Source organism: Saccostrea echinata, unplaced genomic scaffold (assembly GCF_033153115.1).
Source record: "Saccostrea echinata isolate AGI-Se365-2 ecotype Australia unplaced genomic scaffold, CSIRO_AGI_Sech_v1 ptg000001l, whole genome shotgun sequence".
Lineage (NCBI taxonomy): Eukaryota > Metazoa > Mollusca > Bivalvia > Ostreida > Ostreidae > Saccostrea > Saccostrea echinata.
In genome coordinates this window covers 1,276,586-1,295,184 of record NW_026889750.1, presented here as the reverse complement: position 1 = coordinate 1,295,184, position 18,599 = coordinate 1,276,586, and the positions used below count along the sequence as shown (strand labels likewise).

The window sequence follows — 18,599 nt, the reverse complement described above, 5'->3', positions numbered from 1 at the left end:
GATCATTTTAAGTAAATCTAGTAGACAAAATAAATTGTCATCGTCATACATGGCCCAAATGTTATCTATTCCCATAGAATTCATTTTTTTAGTTGCTGAAAGTAAAGCAAACAAGAATACAAACTTAAAGTACCGATTTCTTTCTTTTTTTCCAGAGTACCAATTTCCCTGAAACCTATGCACGCGGGTTAAAGCCTTAGATCTCTTACAATGTACGTGCAATCGATGAATGATTCGTGTAAACACCCATTTTTTTGCCCCCGTATCGGAGATTCGGGGGTATATAGTTTTTGTCCTGTCCGTCCGTCTGTCTGTCTGTCTGTTTGTCCACAAAAACTTTAACATTGCCCATAACTTTTGATTGGTTGGAGCTATGGCTTTCATATTTCACATGTGTATTCCTTGTGACAAGACCTTTCTTTGGGTACCACCATATTTGACATTTTGACCTTGACCTTGGAGTTTGACCCAGTTTTGCAAAATTTTTCCCAACTTTAACCTTGGCCATAACTTTTGAACAATTGATGCTAGGGCTTTCATATTTCACATGTGTATTCCTTGTGACAAGACCTTCCTTTGGATACCAACAACTTTGACCCTTTGACCTTGACCTTGGAGTTTGACTTAATTTTGAAAAGCTTTAACATTGGCTACAACTTTTGAACGGCTGGTGCTAGGGCTTTCATACTTCACATAAGTAATCCTTGTGACAAGACCTTCCTTTAGATACCAACAACTTTGACCCTTTGACCTTGACCTACTTTTGGAAAACTTTAACCTTGGACACAGCTTTTGAAAAGTTATTGCTGGGGCTTTCATATTTAAAATGTATTTTTCTTGTGACAAGACCTTCCTTTGGATACCAACAATTGTAATCCATTGACCTTGGAGTTTGACCTACTTTTGAAAAACTTTAACCTTGGGCATAACTTTTGAACGATTGGTTCTTCAGTTTTCATATTTCACCTGTAAATTTCTTGTGAGAAGGCCTTTCCTTATGCACCATTAATTTTGACCATTTGACCTTGACCTTGATGTTTGACTTACTTTTGAAAAACTTAAATGTTTTCCATATCTATTCAATGGTTGCTACTACGGCTTTCATATTTCACAGGTATATTCCTCGAGACAAGACCTTACTCTGGGCAGTACCAACATATTTGATTTGCATTTGAGAAAGTTTTATCTTTGCTTTAAGTTGCTATACGGGGGCATCAGTGTTTCACAAACACATCTTGTTTGACAATTACTGTGTGCAGATTTCCGAAATCAACTAAGTTAATTCTCAGATCAAGCTACAGAAAATATTACAGTAAGCAAATACATGTACATGTTAATCCTAGACAACCCAAAGATATGTACATATACACAATAGCACGTTAAAATACTGTTTCTGTACATCCAAGACAAGGAGAGAGTGATTCTGTAGTACTTGACATTCTGAGAAGAAGTCATTTCGGACTATCAGAGAGTCGAGGATTCCTAGCTATCAAAGTGATTCCGAAATTTAAAAAAGAAAAAAAGAGGCTGACAAAGTGATTCTGTACAAACAAACAAGAGCCAGATATGACATGCTGAAAGACAAAAAGGGCGTAATGATTCCATATACCATGATGCAGTACGTAAAAATGAAATCCATGACATTGAAACAGAAAGGGGGGGGGGGGGATAGGGCTAAATAACGCTGTAAAAGAATCTATGATAAATTTCTTTCTACTAAATTACTTTAGAGGCTCTAGTCACATATTTTTTGAAAGACAAAAGATATTGCTGAGATATTTAGCAAAAATAGATCTCTCATATATTACAGTAAAACCTGTCTAATCCAGACGTTGTGTATTCAAAAATCATGTCTAATATACGATGTAATCTTTAAGTATTACTTTTAGTGAATTCAATTGTTAAATATGTTGTCTAATCCATATGTTTTATCCGACCATTTTTTATGGAACCAATAGTGTCCGGATTAGGCAAATTTAACTGTATAAGTTTAAAGAAAATTAAATATTAGCATAAAAATTAGTCTGACGTTAGCAGGTCATTACTTGACATGAAGCATAAAAAATTCCCTACATGTTACTGAGACACATGTATTTATCTACTTCTTGAAGCAGTTTTTATTCCACATTAAAAAATGGAAAAATTTAATCCGATTCCTTATATACCAGAGACCGGGATAATGCTTAAACGTCGAAATGAGAATATTGATCTTCGATGACAAACAGTCCAAAATTAAATGTTCATGTTCATTTTGAGTTTCAGGTGACTATTTTTAAGCATCTTAAAAATGAAATAATTTTACTTGTTTAAGTCTGTTTGATGACCCCGGGGGGGGGGGGGGGGGCATGAGATTCTAATCGAGTGTTCCAAAATTATAAGACCAAGGAAAAGAGAACAATCGATATGCATGCACTACTGTCTGAAAAAAAATTAATGAAAACAGTTTTTTACATAACACTACATTCGATGAATATACTCCAAAATAACAACCCCCTTTTTTTGTTTCAAAATTGCATACATGTACATGTAGATAGAATGATTCAAGAATGCCAACACCCGAATCGTCAGTATTTCGTACTTGAATCAAAACCCACCCAGTGAAGTAATAATATATGCATTTAAGGATATCCGATCCTCAGCCAGAAAGGATAACTCTTAAAATTATTATTTTATTTTAAAGTCTGAAAATGATGCTTGAAATTAAAAACTTTTCATGTAACAATTTTTATTTATGCATCTAAATGTGATTCAAGGTTCTTTGAAGTCTTAGAAAAAGTCTTGTAAAAAGTTGAAATGTGTACCCTATAAATGTAAAAAGATACATACAGTTTTAGAGAAATGAGATTTTCTTGAATTTAGTCTTAGATATCAATGCTAATTAATATGATATGAAATTAGAAGTGATCTATGATGTCTTCCAGATGATAGCACAAGCTTTTTACACTATGAATTATATGATAATTGAGGGAAAGAGAAGCTATCTAGAATACCGAATAAGTATAAAAACATGCAGTTCCTCTGAATGCCTGGATACCTACAGTTTTTAACCTAAAATATATTTGTTGATCAATTTTCAATTAGAAAATGCATAGTTGATGTTTCTATTTGCTTTTCCCGAATATATTTTGGAGATTTGATAATTTTCCCTATACATGTATAATATGATTCACTTATTAAAGTATTAGCTTTGAAAAAATACTATGGCTAAATATACATTTTTTGTGAATTCAGAAATATTTTTGTGAGCATTTTTCAATTACTTAACTGATGATTTTATGAACCTGAGGATCGGACTATATACAATATCAGATAAATTTTAACTGTATTATATACCTTAAAAAAATCATCATGTAGTCAGATAATTAAGAGTTATCTTTCTTATATTGCCTAGATTTTTAGTGTTAAGATCAGACGACACGTTTTCTCAAATATAGTTTTGTGTACCTTGGTTTTATATTAATAATTATTCATAATTGTCATTCTCTTGTGATTTTTATATTGTTTTCAATATGTTTTAAGAAAATTAATACACCAAAAACTGTGACATTGGCAATTCAAATAATTACCCATAAGGATTATATAAGAAATATCACCCTCCGGTTTCTTGCCCAAGTGCCTGGTGAGGTGAGCGTGCCTCAATTTTTCGTGAGTAAACTTGTTTAAGTAGCTATAGTTGAACGATAGATTCTTGAGAAAAATTATACATTTGCGAGGAACGTCTGACCTTAAAGCAGTAGTCATCAATTCGAGGGATTTTTTTTTTCTTTTTAAAAAATCACCATCTCCCTCTACAGAATTTTGCAAACTGGCGGACTTCATGTGGAGGGCTCTTTGTATACCCCCCCCCCCCCAAGTTTACTTTTGAATTTAGGTACATCATCATTTTGTTTTGAAATGAAAATTGAAATGAAAGTACAATGAACGTATATTTAGTAACTATTTGTTTTACACGCGTGTTTCTTTGTTTTTACACTTGCTCCCTCCTTTAAAACAAATTCTGCATCCTGAAGACATCTCACCAAGTATAATCAATTACGTTTTATCCATTAAAATGCTCCATCATAAAAACAATAAAGTGCACTTACTAAAAAAAATGTGATCATTTTTAAAGCAAAACTTATATTTCCCTGTGAGAACGCCGAGATCTCAGGTCACATGAAAGTTTGTCTATCTAAATTGTCAATTACGGCTGATAAAGAAACATTCAGCTCACCAATGTTTTGGGCTTGTATAGAATTAACAAATACTTATTTGCACAGTGATGCTTCGTTTAAATCAATGTGCTCTGTAAAACCCAGAAAGTACCTATGCACTTTCTCATGTGGATGAAACGCGTTGATTGTGCACAAATACTGGAATAAGGAAAAAAAAAAGTTTGTGTTTGCAGAAAAAAACGACCAATTCACACGATGGGGAGAATTTTCTCTAGACAAGAGATGAATGAGGTTCCTGTTAAAGTAAATATTTGTTTCCCCACCCGTAACCCACAGAGCTAGTCAGGCATTCAAGTGACAGCAAGAGGAGGCTAATTAATGCTACCTCCTGCCATAGTCACCGATAGTGAGGCATTCATGTCGCGGTAATCAGACACCTCCATATTGCCCCCTACCTCCCGAGACTAGCAATCACGTGATAATATAACCACGCCCATTTAAACACACATGTTAATAAACCAACTTTAATTTCTTTTACAGTTCTTTTCTATCATTTTTTACACGTGAAAATGCAATGCATTTGTAATCAATGGTTGAAAGTATTAGACACCAGCTGTTTTCTATTATTTCTTCTGTAGTATAACTATTGCGCTCATAATAAAGCTCGTTAAATTGAGGAGGGAAATCAAAGTTCTGGTGTCTATTGATTTCGCTCAGATTGTGCTTTTTCAATTAAAACATGGCAGGGGATTTGTTATTTTGGAACAATTTGTTATTTTGAACAATTACGTCAATATATGATGTAAAAAAATTAAATATGTATTAAATCGAATTTAGTCAAATCATTGTAATAATGAAAGAAAATCATCATTGAAAAAAAAAATCATAAAATATATTAAGAACAGTTTTAGCAAAATCATTGCAGATATTGACAAAAAACGTGAATGAATCCCACTTAATTCTATTCAATGTCAAGTTTTAAATGATATCTTCAGAATGTAATAATCAAATAAAAACTGCAAATCATACAGCTTGGAGATATATGTCAAGTGTGAATGAGCAGCTTACTCATAATGATATGAGTTTAAGGTCAAAATCTCGAAGAAATTGCCGATCTGTAAACTAAAGCCATGAATGAAAAACACCAGGAGACAGATTATAATGCTTAAGTACACTGGAGTTATTAGTTTAGATTTTTTTTTATTAAGATATATGTTAAGAAAGTAACAAATTCCAGAGGGGAAAAGTATAGTAGAAATTGAGAAAGGGACCTTGGAATCAGACAATGAAACAAGAAAATAATAAATGCTGATCAAAAATAAATTTTAATTACTTTTACACAGCTTTTCTGCCAAGAACTTTCGATACCGTAGCTGGCTTATCATTAAAGAAGACTCGGAGATTAATTACTATGAGATCTTTTTCTTTTTTATCAGTTGGCCATCACATTTTTATTTATATAAAATATGAGTAATTATTGACCATAATAAGTGACCGATAGAAGAAACACAAGTTTGTTACCACTCTTCTCGGATATATTTAAGTATGAACGGCTTGTTTGCTTTAAATTATCACAAAGCTATGGCCTTGTTGATAAATTCAACATCGAAAAATTAACACACAATAATCACATACACTCAACTTCTGAGGAGGGATACCACACGACCATACGCAACTTCCGACCAAATTACCGCTAACATTCCGCCGTCACCACGAAGTGTGGTATTTGTGGATAAAAACGATTTAATTTGCGATCAACTGTTTAAACTGTACATTTCATTTATCGCGACAATCGACGCAACATCGACCCAGCAACTTCAAGCATCTTAAAGCATGCCGAGGAGGAATTGCTCTTCTTTGTACTTCCTTTCTTAATCCCCAGACTAAACTTTAAATTCCAAAATGTCGTTTGACTGTATTTGAGGTTTAAGTTTATAAGCTTGGTTACAGAGACATTCTTTGCATGTACACGAAGCACTCGTCTGATTAAAAATCTGCAAAAACATTCACCAAGAATTTTTCGAGCCTACGTTCCAGATAAAACTTTTCACTTCAAGTGGTTTAAATCCGTACAGGTTAATTTGACTACATAGTCACAGTATTAAAAAGTTACATTCTACCCTTATTAGTAATTAACGACGCCTATATTCACGAGTAATCAACCGCACGAAGGGGGGACAAATTCATACAGATAAAATCGAATGCTGTGGTTTTATGAGCGCATGAAAATATGCAATTTTACAACAACGTCATGTAAACGTGAAAACCTTACAAATAACTTCTGAGTCGTATAATGAAACAGCTTCAGTGATTATATTTTTGTGATACCGGATCTTAGTTTGGTTACAATTTTTCGGTGTTATCGAATGAATCAAAAGTAAACACTTTTCTTAACCTCTCTCTATTTAAAGAGGAGAGTATCATCTCTTATAATCCTCTTTTACTGATACCCGTTTTATAACGCCAGTCTTTGTGCCTTTCAGGTGGCTATTGTTAAACAAGAGGACACCACTTCTTAAAAGGCGTGAAGAATGTTACTTTGCACAACAAAATTCTGCCCATGACTCCAATAACACCGAGAAGTCTAAGGAGAGATATAATCTATAAGAACTAAATAAAAATTGAAAAAAAAGAGATAATCTCGGTATATTTGTTTATGAAAGATATAGGCCAACAACAGATGATGGCTCTGTGCTGTAATAACGACCTATTGTCCCCGGACCCAGTGTGAGATGAGACTAGAGACAGGGGATAAATAACAAAGGTTAAGGGGGTCAGGCCCCTGTTTGAAGACACAGTGGACTCAGGGAAAAAATCACTTATCTTAATGCATTCTGTCTTAACCCATGTTTTGTGTTAATCTAAAGCAATATATAATAGCGTCTTTTTCATCTACATGATGCACACCTTTCTTATATGTTGCAGATGTTTGAAGGTATTTACGTGGTTTTTTTTAATGTAATAACCACAATTTTTGTAATTTAAATTTTTATTTAAAGAACACACGATGCGTGAAAAGTTAACAAGTTTCTTCCTATAAAATTGTTAACTTTATTGTTATTAATGTAGTTTTTTGCTATTATTTCTTAATATACTTTGAAATTTTAGTCATAGAGTACCTAACTGCTCCATTAGATTTTATTTACATCGAGATAGGCCACAAATGGGTCATTTAGAAAAACTCCATACCTTACTATGATCAGCCTACAATAACCTATAGATCAAACTAAATAAAAACATTTTTATCGGGTTCGATATCACCTTATTTCTTGGCTTATTTATGTTCTTTGAGATAAAGTTGTTTAATGCCTCAGATTCTATCAACACTATAGTGAAATAGATATGTTTTCTTTCAAATTCTATCGCAAGAAATAAGACATACTTTAACATTACACTGTAGGAATCCGCTAGATCGGAGTTATTTTCTCCGGAAACATGAGAGGACAATTATTTGTTTAATTGATAAATGTGAATAAATATCAATAACATTCATAAATGACAATGTTGTCTAGACTAGCCGCCTATATATCCCAACAGGAATCTCTGTGGTGTTTTCAGGGTACAATCCTAAATTCAGAATAAATCACTTGAATGTGTGAAATATAACATTACGCTTTGTTGCAGGTTCCATGCGGATTTTTAAATTCAGCCATCTTGAAATGACTATCAAACTTAAAACACAGACATTCGCGAATTGAATACGTTGAAGAAATAAATCAGAACTTGAAGAACGCTGTAATTCTTTTTTAAAAAGCAGAGACATATAAACCATTGTTTTCATGTCTCTGAAAAAAGTCAGATTTTATGGGAAAAATGATGACCATAGACTCACGGTTGCTCGCCATCATGAATCTTAAGCAACCGATCGGAACCTCCTTCAGTAAACTGTTCGCAACAAGAGGTGTTCGCTAATGACGACACGATCTTGGTAATGGAATCATAGTGCCATGTTTATGGTGAAAAGCAGCCATTAAATCTGTTTTATCGTCACATCCATTTCTTGTCTGATGCGATCACCTTACAGTTAATAGCAGGTTTGAATTTTAGATAAAAGGACACAACATATAAAACTTTGTTGAGACCTAACCCAGCGCTAAAAGTTAGTGAAAGAACGTCCGCCCGATCATATACACGGGGTTGTAATTTAAGCACTGTTGTTCTGCATTCTCTATGAAATGACCAAAAGCTACCATTTATGTATTTCATGCCACATAAATTCCGTAAATAGCATATGTCGCCAAACTATCGTCATTTTTTTTTCTTTAAAATTCTTTGCGATCATAAAAAAAGATTATATTTCATCGAACATGTAGATTCGCACATCAAAGTATTTATGAGACAAATGTAGATGGATGGCGACACATACTTGCTGCTTTTTTCATATAAAGTTATCTAAATCAACATTAACTGAAATTAACTTTTTTTACAGTTATATATAAGAGGTATAGTGCGAAGTGAACATTGACCATTTGTTCTCTACAGCAGTGGTTGTGTGAACCAAAAGAATTATCAGAGAGGAAACTTGGCTTTAAGAATTTAGTCATAAAACTTCATTTTATTTCTAAATTAAAGTTTGTGCGAGAGCATTAGAATATCGTCTACTATTAAAGTTTGTGCGAGAGCATTTATTTAGAATATCATCAACTACAGTTAAAGTTTGTGCGAGAACATTAGAATATCGATCATCAGTTACTGTCCATATTGAGCAATGTTTCACTAATGGCTTGAAATAAACACACCCATGGCATGCTTAGTGTATTTTTTCTGTCATAAGTAAAAAGCTTTCCAATTTTTGTTATTGTAAACTAGTACTTGAAAACCAGTTATGCAAAAGGGGTTAATTATGTAAGAAATCTGTTTTTAACTGCAGTTAAAATCTTGCGTAAGAAATTCAAGAACGCCCCATATCTGTAGAGTAATTTAAAAATGTAACAACTATACTACTTATAACAAAATGACAAAAAATTTGATTAAAAAATGCGCTCCGTGGGAAGCACTGTTTATATGGAGTATCCATTACAACGAAGGTAAATTTGAGATTGTATTATGTTCGTATTATGGCGCTCTTTGATCCGATCTCCGGCATTTTATTGTGCCTTCTTTACAACTCAAGACAACCAAGTCAAAACTTTCTGACATAAGGCAATGACGAAGAAATCTTGATCAATTTACAGGATTATGTTTTTTACATTAAAAAAATTTCATTCAAAAAGTTACTGACTGAAATATATGATTCTCAGATTTTGACCAGTAAAATTTAAGAGACATTGCTTCAATGCCATCATATAATCTTAAGCGGACAATCTATAACGCATAATTTTATAATCTAAAAGCCATAATGTTTCACTTATTGTGTTGTTAATCCTACTGTATGCAAACTTGTAAGCTTTAAGTTTAAATTTCTCCCTTATCAAATTGGAATCGGTGAAAGCACTTGGAATAGTCAATTTTCAATTTTAGGCTCACGTTTTTGACTTCTTTTCACGATCCCAAAACACTCTTCGTAAAACTGATACTCTCAAATGAAAATCTTGCCGAAGGGTATTTTTGGATCTTTTAGCACAATCCTACTAATGTCATAAAGGTACGGAGTAAATTATGGTAGATCGGTTTGCCAGATATGTTATAAAAAGAAAGTTGAGCTTATAGACTCAAATTAATGAGTGGCTATACCGTTAAGATTTCCTGATACTTTTGATCTGTATGGTATAATTCAAAATAAAGTAGGGTCTCCCTTAATGTAAGGTATCTAATCCCATAAATCCACTGTAATTCCGCGTGTTATGTCAGAAAAATCTTGGGAAAAATGTTTGTGCGTGAAAAGGTATTTCAAATATATGGTACATAAAGTAATAGAATACAAATCTCTGTTTTGTAGTTTCTAATTATCTTGATCTGAACAACAAAAAGCTTGGTGAAAAAACTGAAATCTTCCATTGTCAAAGAATATTCTTATCTTTTTTAGAAAGTGTTTAGTTTGCATTACTTTGATTTTTTCTTGCATAACAGTGAGTATAGTTCACTGGAATATATCACTGACCCGCATACCTTGTAATAAAGCCAATCAGACACAGGCATTGTTTTGGTTCATTATCAATATATGAAGCTCTGACGTAAACGTTTCATCACACCTCCCTTTTTTCCTCGACTTTGTTTATTAGAGAAAAAAGAAAAGTAAAAGAAAATCTTCAAAATTTAACAAAACCTCGCCCTCCTTGACTGAGATTTGGGTGAGAATTCAAGAACTTTTTCATAGTGAAACGATTCAGATAAATACGTCAACACTGTATGTTTTCTAAAAGAGAAAACAAGAAAATCATTATCGTCTGCTTCAATGACTTATTGAGTAAAGACTGAGCGTCCTGCATCTTGAAAATAAAAAGGAACCACTCCTCTGTATTCTTTTTAGGGTCCATTCTGAGAAGAATTTATATATGCCATAGTATAAATTTTAGGCTTCAGTTTCTTTGAATTTGTTTATTACCTTAGCTTTGATTTGTGAATTATATGCATGTATATAATAAAAAAAATGAAATGACAGAATTTGCTACCTTAAACTATAATATCAAAACTTTGAGATAAATGTGAACACAGAATTGGTCCATTTCTTTGTAACCATCAGCGTGATTCATAGACTTTCTGAATTAGGTTGAAGAAATTTTTAAAATGTCCAATTTCTCTTTTATTATATAGTTTATGAAATAAAACCGAAGCCGTTTCTTATCTGAAAAATGCTTGTCATCCTGGTATCTATTTATTCTGTCGGATGCTTTTCAAAACAGCATGAAACAACAAATTGCAAATTTACGTGAGGGTAAAAATATCTTGTCACACAGTCATCTTATATATATTTAGTCTATATACAAATCCATTATTTATTTACAATGCGACAGTAGATTAAACAGAAAGGTTTGTATTCTAATTTCAAAATGTAAAATAGCCGTCGTTTGATAGGTTTGTTCATCTCTTACATCGGTTTACTCATTTCATAACGCGTTACATCTACAGTAGCTATTCAGTGGAAAAACTAACACTGCCCCACTAGATAAACTCCGGTGGAATTTACAAAGCAAACATCAAACCAGGTGTGTGGACCATTAAAAAAGGGCAAATGAATTGTTATTGTTGCTTTCATTTGCTTTACTTGGGGTCAAACTAAAGTCCCCTTTAAACAAATAGTGTTTCTTTAACAATTTAACGAGAGTGTTTTACATTTTCTTGTGTACAGCAGCAACAGTTAACGGACACGTTGACAATTGAAATAATTCGTTATTATATGATACTACCAGCGTACACCAAAAACCTGTTACTTATTTATACCAGACAATAGAATTGTCAATTAACGGATTACGGATTAAATTAAGCTTAACGCCTGCTTGTCAAGAAAGCTGGCTGTTAATTCTTGAGCTTTAAATAAGCGTGAATTTGAATTTAAAACTTGGCGATTTTACTGTTTTGCACTTCATGAAATTTAAAGCAATTCAATTTGCTCAATAAAGTAGGAAAATGAACGGAACTGCAACAATCGTTTTTCCTGACATATGCTATACCTGCACCTCAAACTGCAAGATGCAAATCGAAAGTTTGTCTTGACATTTTTATGGCTTTATTTAGAATTAAATGCATTATGAATCAAGATGGGCTATAATTGCAAACGAAGGAAAATAAAAAGCAAACAAACAGTGATACAAGTATATTATGTTGTAATCAACTAAATATATATATATAAGACTGACCAATAGGAAACCATCAATCTCTGTAGCCTCTAACTGACCCATGGCATAAGATTCTCATTGATTTCTTCACAAATAGCTGTTGATTACTTTGACAAACAACTTGAACTGAGGACGCCATTCGATTTTTGTTTCTCCATTTTATTGGTTTCTTAAGTTTTTCCCCCTAAAGTCGTGGAATTTGTTCAACTGTTGAAAATGAAAATGATTTTTTTAAAGTATCTCTATGTTGCATTTTTTTTTGTGAATATATAAATGCTTTGTAAAAGCATTTTATGGTTTATACCATTTGGGTTGATTTTTATGTAATTACGTATTTCACAACATGACACTTAAAACGTTGCAGCAATGGGTACCAGGTGGTATAAGGGTGTAGTCCACATAAAACCAAACACAAAGCAAAAGATTTAACTACACAATCGCAAGTCATAAGTTATTAAAGCATAAAAATACAAAATGTTTCCCTTTCTCTCAGTCGATTATCGGTTTAAAAATCCTTACAATATAAAGATAAGATTTCATTTCAAAAGTGACTCTTGTTACGTCTTGCCTCTTTTCGACATGATGGATGTTCGGGAACCCTCGCTTTTGTTGTATGGTGAGAAAGCGCTCCGAAGAATCCCAGCAACCTACCTCCACAGACCTCACAGACAATAAGATGATTTCTATCTGATGAGACAAGGTGTTAGTCAGAATCAATTACATGTGATTTATAGTGTTGACTTGTTTTAGTTTGGTATTATTAACATCCACTCACACACCCGACCCACGGACCAACTGGGTTTCATTTAAGATTAATTGTCATTTTTTACCTATTATGTTCATAATGTTACTAAAGATTACGCATCAATGTTGGCATTTTATCAGAGAATGAGCCAGCATATTTAAAATCTTTATATAATCTTGATTTTCTGGAACAGCTAGCCTACCCAAACAGAAATATTTTTACGAAAAATGAACTGTTTGGACGTACGAATCAAAGGCAAATTAAAGGGCTACCCCCCCCCCCCAAGTTTGAGGGGCTAAGCCCTTTGCAAAAAAAGTGGGGGCTAATTCCCCCCCCCCCCCGGTTCCGACGCCTACGCGCATTGTCTTTTTTCCAGGAAACACATGATTTATTTAGCTGAACTACGATGTCTGTGATTATACATTTTTTTTCTTCACATGAGGAATGCATATTATACAAATTTACCACTGAAAGAATGCATACGTAATTTCTTCGTATAGCAATTCAGTTGTGTCGAGTTTGTTTTCATTCCCTTATGAAAAATTCTTCTCCACTTCTATAAACTCTTTGCATGGCTTATTCTATGTTCTTTTTGTTTAGAATTTGCCGATTGTCTAAGTTTGCAGTTGCAAATGATTTAATTATTTTTGAACAAGGAACTTTGAATTTAAGTACTGTCATCCTAAGCACTTGCATATTCAAAGATTACAAGCATATAATGGATTCGAACCCTCAACTCTGTCCATAAAGACGCCCTATCAATTATTCACCGATTCAAAAATAAAATCTTTTACAAAATCAACTGACCATTTCACATTATTTTCAAAAAAGAAGCAAGAAAATTCGGTGATCTACTTTTGATCTTTTAAAATAGAATATTGTGTCAGTGGGAGTTTTCCTGGGAACCAAAATAATAATTAAACTAATAGGGTCATAAATTAAAAAAAAAGTTTTATGGTGTTTCCAAAAACAATTTTTGAACTAAAAAAACTAAAAAGAATGATATAAGACAGGTTATTTCGATTCTCCAAAGACGTTTTATAATTTATTATCCCATCTGTATTGCACTTTAATGACGCGTAGCATCATTTGTTTGTTTTCTTAATTTTTCATTCATTCATTTTTTTTTTTTTATATTTTGAAAGCAAATTATTTTCCTGATTCACTCACATTTGTAGCTATATATCAAAGTGAAATATATTAACAGAAAATTATTCTAGTCGAAAGTTAACAATAAGCACACCCTTACATATTATGAAGAGACTAATCGCATATTTTCAGAGAAGTATCTTAAACAATCCGTAAACCCATGCATCATAACCCAAGAGTCCATAAAACAAAAAATACTTCACTTCTGATAGATGTTTCCGTGTTCTGGGAGGTTTCATTTTAATTTATCGCAGTCTGTGAGCAGGACAAATGAAAACCCCCAAGGAACTCCGATTTTTTTCTCTCGCCCTTTCGGACACCTGTTTCACAGTGCGCTATCCAAAACTTCACCCTCTTTATGTACGATTCCCTGCCAATAATCACGATTACAATTATGTAATGTTTATCGCTTCATAAAACTCCGATATGATGGATGTAGAAAGATGAAGCAAAAGATATTAGTCATAATGAGTGCAAAATTTGAAGCATAGCTAAAATTTTGCTGGCACAGATACAACCGTGTAAACGTGCCCACTCCTAATAAAATTCTATGGATGCCTTCTACATCTACTACATGTATTTATTGAACACTACTGGAGTTGTCTATGAGACAAATTAAAAAATGATATAAATTAGTCATACCCCCCCCGGGGGGGGGGGGGCAAAAAATAAAATAAAATATTTTTATTGTTACTGTAAAACTGAACGGAATTGGCGCCCTAAAACATTTCTAATCTTGCAATTATATTAACATTTTCTTTGGAATACTGTGTATCATCTTTTCTGCATTCACGTATAATGAGTATGACTTTTTAATGATTAAGTGTGCATAATTTACAAATTTTCATGACTATAGGTAGATGGTGAATAAATTACCCAACAACTCACTTAAAAATATTAAATATATTTTTCTGTACCTATATAAAATATTCTTTAGTAAAGGAAAACCCCCCACATGTTTCAGCATCAATATATTATGCAATTTCCTTTAGTTTTATACACCTAACTCTTCTTTTCCAGGAGGTTTAAATAGTCTAAAAATGACGATGACGCAATCTTAATTCTTTTTCTTCCATTTTTTCATGAAGTACATGTATAATCCTAGTAATTGACCTTAGCAATATAACATACGGTACTTTGGAAAATCCAGAGATAAACGTAATTATTGAGATCAAGTAATTGTACTTTTATGATTTCATTCATTTTTAATTATTGATTATTTTACTGTATCTTTTCCATGAGGTACTTGCAATAATTAGGTGACAAATAAGGAAATATTTTCATCAAGGAGTTATTATCTTTATTTAAACTTCTATAGTTTAAAAAGGGCTTATAAATCTTTATGACAAATATCGACTTTTTGCAATATTTCAAATGCTTAATTATTAAAATTACAAATGAGTGCAATACTTCGTTTAAAAAATAACCCTTACTTTAAATGATAGGAAATAATGGAAAAAAAGAATAAAAAAGCCCACACATAATAATTACGATGATTTGGACCACTGACCATGTGAAAAAGAAAGATTGGAAAAATCTTCTTTATCACTTATCACGAACCAGCGACAAAAGATGTCGATAAAATTTAGTTTAAGATATTCACAAATATTTTAAATACTTCTATATGTTGTAAATCAAGTTAAAGTAATAAATGCATTGTGCCGTTTTATCCCTCGGCGATTGGTAGGCTAGGTGTTGAAGCATTCCGAACTTTTTCAATTGGATTCCTATCGCTAAAAATCACACTAAGGTATGCCTATTGGAAACTGAGGATCTGTATGAATAACCTGTAAACAACTGCATAACAGGGGCAGACAGGTAGATCTTATCTGGGTACCTCAAACCAATTATGCCAGGGTAGTTCATAGATATCAGGGGAAAAAAGAGTTATCCGGACTTACATTTGTGTAAAACTTTGATTAGAACTAAAGTGTAATATATTACCAACCACAAGGATTTTATCTTTGTACTTTTTGTGGTTTATTTTTTAAATTACAAAAGATTTACACCTTTAAAATGCAACTTTATAATATCTTAACACTTTACAATACGAACTTTTACAGAATAATATAGCAATGATTATTTGACAAATTATAAACATACTGGGGAATCATTTTTAATTCGTAAGTGAGGGGGGTGGGTGGGTCTGTTTCAAGGGGGACTTAATTTCGTGGGTAACTTGTGTGTCAGCATACTCAATGAAGTAATGTATGTTAATTCGTGGGTAAGGTTGACCCATAAAATCCACGAATATTGGTCCCTCACAAACAGTGATGATTCCACAGTATATCGAATTTTTGATTATGCAATTTGTGAAAAAGGCCATCTTTATTCTTATATAAAAATGATATGAGAGAGAGTCAACAAGACGAAGATATTTTCCTCCATGCTACAGTAAATTGACATTTTTTTGTATTTAATGTTACCTTGTAAGATGGCCATGGCGTTCTATGTATCAAAGAGATCAACTACATAGTAGGTCAATGGAATCATTGATGGGTGAAAATGTCTGTTTCTGAAGTGATATTCAGACTCCAACAAAAATGGCACCCCTCTTATCACTTCTATTTCTTAAAGTTCTTATATTGTATGTGTATGTAATAATTCGTTTTTGATGTAAATTATTGAGATGAAATTGATGAGAAGTGAAGGATTAAATTTAATACACTGTATACTAGTTAATTATGATTATCAAAGTAATAGTACTGACGTCTGCTTTAAAATCAGAAATGGAAGTTTTTGTTTCCTTCGCTTAGAAATGTAGTCTACATGTAATATAGGCGTAAGTCTGGTCATAAAACAAAATTGCATTGATTCATTGCCAGAAAATAATAACTTATTTGATAAGGTGACAAATACCTAAATTCAAGTTTGTTGAGGTAGATTCAAGACATAAATATCATTACGATTAAAACTGTATTTTACTAGTTCTACTCGTAATGATGAAACACATCAACTATTCTCATCTGTTTAAGAAGCGTGGAACAGGTTGAATTTCATTGCAAATGACATACTAAGAATTACCATTGAAGGCGGTACTTTTGCAACAATATATTTTTATGTACTGCATAATATTGAATAACACCAGCGAGTATTTGATCAAAGTTAAATGTTTTGAACTTTGTATATAGTATCGGAAACTGTTTGGTTCTAAAATTTAAATAACAAGGCCTCTTGTGGATTCAGTACATTTAGGACTTTGATTTTTCACAAACGCACTGATCTTGCATTCCCTGGCGACAATGGGACAGACGAGCTGAGCCGTTTTCTTCCACATTTTGATTCTCTGTTCAAGATGTATAGGCTATTTTTGTTCATAAATCTGGACTCTTAATGTCCCCATGTTGTTATTTACGATCCTTGTAATAATCTTGTACAGATGTCTGACCGCTGTATATCATGTCTACCTGGATAAAGTTTGCCATTTTGTCTTGATGGACGTTTCGGGGAGGAGACATTAACGCATTATCACCTGTTGTTTATGCAATGGACTTGTAACCTCTAGGCAAACATGCATGTAAATAATATATTTACTTCATATACCATCCTGTGTTAAAAAAGTGCGATGAACTCTATTTTTTTTAATTTTTGTTCTCTCAAGTTCTTCTAAAGCTTGTGGATTCTGGGAACTGAAGATTTTTTGAAATTTTGTATATTCTTGAAGAAAAGCGCACTTGCAATGTTTTCATCTGTATAACGTCATACCACACCAAGTGATAAGTTGCTCTAATTATTCTGTCCAGACTTTTTTAAATACAAGCTACAGATCAAAAATGATTTTGCCTTTTAACAAGACAAAGATGTCAATTAGTTTATTGTATAGTGATTTATGTTCTAAAGCTAACTGTTAGCCAGGGAAAGCTGCTGTTAGAAGGGCATGTTACTTCTGAGTGACGTCTGTTTCTTATCAAAGCAGATTATGAACTCATGATATGCACTTGTCATCGCGTGCTGTTGCAGACGATATAACTGTTTCCGGATAGTTGTTACTGACGATGTCTGTCATCGTATTACAACACCGAGTGATGACGGACGACTTCAAATTTGTAAATCATTAAAAAATTTAAAGTGTGCTTACTAAGGTATTTTAATCAAGAAGACGTACTATTTTAATTCAATTTTAAATTTATAAATGTACTTCAATTCCAAAGAATTTTGCATAACATCTTTCAACGCACATTTTTGAAGTGTAATGACTCCTGAGTATCATTAGATCAGACATATCTATTGTAGACGTTCATTGAAATTTTCTGACCAGCAACCGTTTATCGACTTTTTCCTATCAGAGAGAGACAGAACCGAGTCTTTTCTAATCGGTGCTAATTAATGTCGTCTATTGCTTACCACGATCTTTTGTCCAAATCTGAAGTGCCAATATACGGTCATTGTGTCGTCACAATCAACGGGTCCCCAAATGAGGATTACGGCCGTTTTCTAGAAGTATTAAAGCAAGGTGCGAGACAAGGGGAATTATAGAAGATGCCAAAAATAGATTACGGAAAATGTTGTAAGTCCCAGGTCCATGAATAAAATATGATCATTTCAAAATGTCATCACATATTGTTATGTTTTGGATCATTTGCTTGATTATTGATAAAGATTGCCAAAATTTTACCGGACCGCAGCTGGATCAAGCGAGTAGATCTTTGGAAAGACGTGGATTCGGGCTGGGGACACTGAGAATACTTGGAACTTTTGGAGGAACTACAATATCTTAAAGGAATGTTTGTTCAACTAAATTAATTGCTTATGTGATGAAGTGCAAATATCACGAGAATACGTAATATAAGTAACTTGGATAAAGCTAAAATAGTATTTTATTTACCCCCCCCCCCC

General features: G+C 32.9%; 1 protein-coding gene across 1 annotated transcript in view; it reads left to right on the top strand.

Annotated features, from left to right (window-relative positions):
* Window positions 1-18,599, top strand: part of LOC133182719 (MAM and LDL-receptor class A domain-containing protein 2-like) — a 232,327-nt gene that overhangs the window by 196,567 nt on the left and 17,161 nt on the right. The gene's annotated exons all lie outside the window — the stretch shown is intronic.